The sequence below is a fragment of the Arachis ipaensis genome, chromosome B08 (assembly GCF_000816755.2).
Source record: "Arachis ipaensis cultivar K30076 chromosome B08, Araip1.1, whole genome shotgun sequence".
Classification (NCBI taxonomy): domain Eukaryota; kingdom Viridiplantae; phylum Streptophyta; class Magnoliopsida; order Fabales; family Fabaceae; genus Arachis; species Arachis ipaensis.
In genome coordinates, this window is record NC_029792.2 from 103,397,140 (window position 1) to 103,403,508 (window position 6,369).

The 6,369-nt window shown below is 29.2% G+C and overlaps 1 non-coding gene across 1 annotated transcript; it reads right to left on the minus strand.

The window, feature by feature from the left end:
- TRNAR-CCU lies at positions 4,250-4,322 on the minus strand. The gene has a single exon. It is a non-coding gene; the product is annotated as a tRNA-Arg (tRNA).

The following is a 6,369-nucleotide window of genomic DNA, read 5'->3' on the forward strand; positions in this document are numbered from 1 at the left end:
GGTAAAAAATAAACAGATATGTTACACATACAAGCTTTTTTTGCTTATAAATGTTACAAGTTGGCACAAGCTCAACAAAACACACGCACATTACACTCCCACATTCAAGAGTAAATACACGCACGTTACTCAACCACTTGCTGTTTCCAAAGCGCGCTACTCACCATTATGAACGACTCTTCTTCTTCTTCCTCGATGAAAACTACAATTGTCATTTTTCTTCGCGTTCCTCCTCCTCCTCTTCTTCCTTCTTCTTCTCCTCCTTCTTTGTGTTTCTCTTTCTTTTTCTTCGCGTGTTTTATCTTTATCGTCGTGTTTCTCCTCTTTATTCTTTTGATTTTGCAACATTATGTATTTTTTTTCTTTGTTTGATTTTTTTCTCCCAAAAAGAATTATGAGAATATGAAATAAGAAGATGAAAAAGAAGAAACAGCAGAAGATGAGGAGGAGGAAGAAGAAGAGTTCTGAATTATGCAGAACTCATCAGAATAAAAATATACCCAAATATCTTCGTTTTACACCCAATTATCTTCGTATTTACACCCAAATTTGTTGCAGATACAGAAATGAGTTATATTACGTGTACACTAAAATCAGTCACCAAAGTCAGTAAGGGCTGCAAAATACACCCAAAATACACCATAGAAGGGCTGCAAAATACACTCAAAATACACCATATTAAAACAAGCATAAACTATAGAATGCAAATACAACTATAAAACCATCATAAAAAATAACAAAAACTAGATTCATGAATCATAACTAAACAGAAACTAAAACAATTCAATTAAAAGAATAAGACAATTCACCCTCCGTCAGATGAAAAGTCATAAACTGTAAATACACCAAAATTTTTATAAAAATACACCCAAATATTTCTGATCTACACCTGAACGTCTGATATAAAATGGACAAGATTATATTAATTCTAATCAGAACTAGTACATTAGATTCAATTCAAACAAGGAAGAATTAACAGCAAATTTCACAGGCAAGGTTCACGCACTGGTTCATCTGACAATCTGAAATTGAATTATTCATTATCTTCAAAAACGATTTCAGAGCTTGATGTCAAAAAATAGTGGAAATTGAGAATAACGAAGAAAGAGAATAGAGAGAGAAAAGCATGTAAATGAAGAAGGAGAAAGAGAAGGCAAGAAATTTGAAAAAGGAAATGGAATCCTTTCAAAAATTAAAAATCTGTTAGAGGTGCGTGAAACATATATGCATAACAAGCGCGTTTGAGCGTAATATCAATTAGAGGACTTGTAAGACTTGTATAACAAAATCACTTGTATGTAGAGATTAATCCAAAAATAAAAGGAAACCATTTCACTGGCTCTAATATGTCGCATGGGGTTATGAACTACTACAATTGGTTGATTTGTTATTATTGGTCTCCTAGTGGTTTCTTAATTTCTCTTAGGTTATGGAGATTATTTGTCTAAGTTTCATGGTATAGGTTTCTCGGTATTAGTTTTATGGTATTAGTTTGGAAGATATTTTAAAATTTATATTAGATTACAATTATATTTTAGGATGTTTATTTATAATCTATTTGTTATTTTATTCTAAAATGATTTTTTCGATTGAATTATGGTTAGATCGGTTGGACTAGTAAACCAATAACTAAAGTAGTTCGATAATCGATCCAATTTTTAAAATTTTGGTATTTTTTAAGGTTTTGAAAATTGGACTGGTCAATAAACCATTCTAGTTATTGGTTTACTAAAAAAAATCGTTTTATAATAAAATAATAAATAAAATACGAAGAATTGCATCAATTGCCATTAGTTCAAAAGCATGTTCAATTGCAAAGTTTAATATTTTTTAATGTGAAAAGGATAGGGGTACGAGTTAATAAAAAAGAGGTTTAATTAGTTACTTGTTATATTATTATTGAAAATTTTTTTCAATTTTCTATAATTTTTCAACACCCATGGCACTGCATTTTTTTTACTTCAATAAAGTTGTCAATGTAAATCATAAAGGAAGTTTCAGTAATTAAAATGAAGTATTTATATGCTCAAATAGTAATAATTTATTCTGAAGAAAAAGAGATCATAAACAACTAGTTATGTGAAAGTTCAATAAATAAACAAACAAACATATTACAATAATGTACAATACTAGAAATATCAATGATAAAATAAGGAAAAATTATTTTAAAGGATGGTTAGAAAAATTTAATTATTAAAAAAAAATTTTAATACCAAAATTATCAAGAATCTAACGGTCTTTTAGAATAATTTTTTCATAAAAATTAATGAAGGATTTTTCTCTTCAATTCTATTTTTTGTTCAAGCTTGTGGGGGAACTAGAATCAATCAATAGAATAGTGTTGTTGGGATACTCTTCTTTTTTAATTTTTATATAGCTCAAACAATTTTTTAAAAAATGAAAATTGAGCACAAAACATAACCTTAAAGCAAATAAAACAACACTAAAAAATCAATCATCTCTTCAGAGTACGACTTTCAAACAAAAATAAAACACTCATAATGAGCATTGAGAAAAAAAAATTGATTTTTGAACAAAATAAACTCAGAGTAACTGTACCAGATGCTTTTCGTAAGGGTTGTGAGAGAGAACGGGGACTGGTCGGTCATGACAGTGACGGGTTGGAGTTTTGGAACGGCGGGTGATGGTACCTGCAAAGACACTTCGCCGTTCAAGTCAAAATAAATCTAAGAGATGTATGTGAAGGTTAGGAATAAATATCGTACCTGAAAAAGTCCTTGACTCCTTTTATATAATTTACGGTTATTATCTTATCTTATCTTGTTAGCTAAGATAAGGAAAATATTTGAATTTAAATAAGGGTGTGGTCAGGCTTGTTGGGTCTGGATATCTGGGTTGTAGCTGATTCGATAGGAACTCGGAAACCGGATTCAGAATAGTAACCATTAAAATTTTGACAAACGTAGAACAAAAAATGATTTCTGAACATTGAGGAATGAGGAATGAACACTAAGCAGTGAGCAATAAGGATTGTCAATATGATTTCTGAACAAAAAATAAAAAAAACGAAGAACTACAGTAGTGAGCAAAGCTAAAGCTAATCATTTAGTATTTTAATATGATGAGTGAAAAAAGATGAAAAAAAAAAAAGACGAGGCATGACGAACGAGCAGCCATTGCCTTCGAGGGAGAGCACGACAGCGACTAAGCTACGAGCAAGACGAGGGACAGTGGGCAAAGCGCGATTGAGCAGCGAGAAGAATAGACGAGGAACATGGGAATGAGAAGAGAAGCTGGAGGATGACGAACAGACGAAGCTCTTGGGCGCGACGAACGACAACAGTGAGAAGAATGGCGGTGGCGATGGAGGAGGCTAGGGTTTTTTGGGGGAAAGAAGAAGAACTTTGATCTTTTTGAGGGGGAAATGAAGAGAAAGTGAGAAATTGAGAGTGATGATTGATGAGACAAAGACATTTTCCTTTCTTTTTTAGCAAACGACATTGTTTTCTTTCAACCGGTCAGTTTTCGGTCAAGGTAAAAAACGGCCGATTTAATGATTTTTCACTGGTTTTTTAATTAACGATTTTGTATGCCTAATTAATCATCATAGTAGCTAGGTCTATTTAGATTGTTTTGGCTAATTAATTGTTGTTGGATACAATGTTGTGTGAATTTTGAAGGGGTTTTGGTTCCCCCATTGTCACTTGGGAGTACACACAACCTGGGGACTTAAGATGGCATTCGTGGTAGACAATGGAGAAAGGACCAAATGAGTCATTGCTTCCACCTCCTCCTGATCTTCCAAAATGCTAAAGCTTCACATACAAAGAGACAATAATATGCTGATATCATGGCCTTAAAGGATAGATATCATCAAACTTGTTTAATTTGTGGCAGTTGGTGAACTTCTATTTTATTTGTAGCACAAATCAATAAAAAAATATATTGCTTTTAGATAGCAAAATTCATACGTTTCTTTTTCTTCTTTTCTTTTTTTAGTTAAGTTTAGGATATATACAATGTAATTTTCGAGTGCATAAAAAAATTGTATGTACTTGTTAAGAATTAAAAGTGGTATTGATAATATAATAGTCTTCTTCGATATATCCTTGCCCTACATGTGTATACTCATATGAAAATATCTAATCTAATGAATAACCATTTGAAATCAAAGTAGGGTATGTCCTAAACATGCAAAAGTTAATGTATTGACCTATTAGTTTGGTTGGTGATGGGAGTTGCTTCAGTTTATAGAAAAGCATTAGAGCATAAAAAGGTAAAACAAATTCGCGCCAGGTAGGGGTCGAACCTACGGCCTTCTGCTTAGGAAACAGACGCTCTATCCACTGAGCTACAGGCGCTACATAACAAATCTATTCTTATTTATTTATTTCTTTTAGTTTTAAGTTTATTTTTTATATTTATTACATTCAATTTAAATAAGTAGGAAATTATTTTAATTTAGTCCTTGATTTATATGACTTGAATTTAGTTCCATCTATAATTTGATTTGATTTAATTTAATTATTAAATAAAAAATAATGCTACATGGCTAATAAATATTTTTTTTGGATCGCAATAATTTGCACCCATATTTATAGACGTTTTGCACATAAAGAAGCATATAATTTGTACCTATATTTACTAAAATTTTACACACATAAATTAATAGAGCTTGCACCCACATTTTTCAAAGTCATACATGATTAGTAAAATTTATTGGTTAAAGATAATTTAATATTTGTACTGGTCAAATAATGACAAAAAATACTAAAAATTACTGGATTCTAATTTTTTTTAATTGAAAATATCTTTGTTGTCTATTTTATTTGTAAATTTATTATTTTAGTATCTAATTAATTAATCAAATCAATTAATTAATACACATAATTAGTATAATTAATTTACTTTAATAAATTATTATTTTATCATTCATCTATCATGTTTATTAATAATTAAAAATAAAAACAATAACGAATTAGATCTTTCATTAATCGTAATAAATATTTGGCAATCCTAATCAATATAATTTTATCCTTGATTCGTTATATTCATATAGACTTGTGAAATCGTGTCTGTTAGATAATCAATCGATTGGATGCACAAAACAACCGATTGAATTTTGAAATTGTTTATGTTACCCAATGAATTGAAATTTAATACATGCATTGCAGGTTCATAGCGGATGAAGGCCCGTAAGAAGTACTCGCTTGTTTTTGGAAGGCAGAAAGAGTCACCACCTAGGAATTCATTTGCAACATCTTGCCAATCTTCCCAGTATTATTTAAATCTTGGACAACCACCACCTTGAGTATGCAAATAATTCACTTGACAAAGCCTTGATTCTGTGCATGCATAATGACGAAGGCCTGATTTAAGGTTAGGCTTATTAAAAGAAAGACAGTTTTTTTTTTGAGGCTTGAATAATCAATTTTTTCGTCGTCAATAATTTGCAGATGAAAATTGGATGGTACTTTATACATAGTAAGAAAATATGGGTTCTTTTTAACATTGTTGAGCATAAGGTTTAGTAAGGGGTTGCATAAGATTGAGACCTCGTATTATTTTGAAGACTTCAATCGATTGGGTAACATAAACAATCCATTGAATAAGAAAAAATTCATATACCTTGCAAAATTCAATTGATTATGTATTGATTCTAATCGATTAAATTTTGGAAAAACAAAAAATTTAATCAATTGTTTTGTGCATCCAATCGATTGATTATCTAACAAACATAATTTCACAAATCTATACGGATGTAACGAATTAAGAATAAAATTTTAATTGATTAAGATTGTCAAAATATTTATTACGATTAATGAAAGATCTAATTCGTTATTGTTTTTGTTTTTTATTATCAATAAACATAATAAATGAATAATAAAATAATAATTTATAAAATAAAAAATAAAAAATTCTTAAACAATACAATATAAATGACTTGTATAGACTTGTATGTGTAAATGACTTGTATGTAGAGAATAATTCTACATTTTATCATCTAATGGTACGAAAAAACATCTTCATATAAAGACAATAATAAAATCTTTATGGTAATATCCACCTTAAATTATATGTAACTGATCATAACTTACATGTTCTAATGTTCACTGTTCAGGTTACTAATCTTAAAAAAATGACATGTCACAAATTTTCAAACTAAAATTCAAAGACGTACCTTTAATTATCTACCGTTCAATATTCATTTAATTAGAGAGTAAACTAGGGAACTCCTTAAAACTTTAGAATATTAAAACTTCTTTTAAAGAATTAAAAAAAAATTAATATTTATGATTATTTTATGTTTTTTTATTTAAAATTTGTTTGGACTAAAATTAATATTTTATTTTAGATCAGTTTGGATTTATTATATTTTATTATTATTATTATTCATATTATATTATA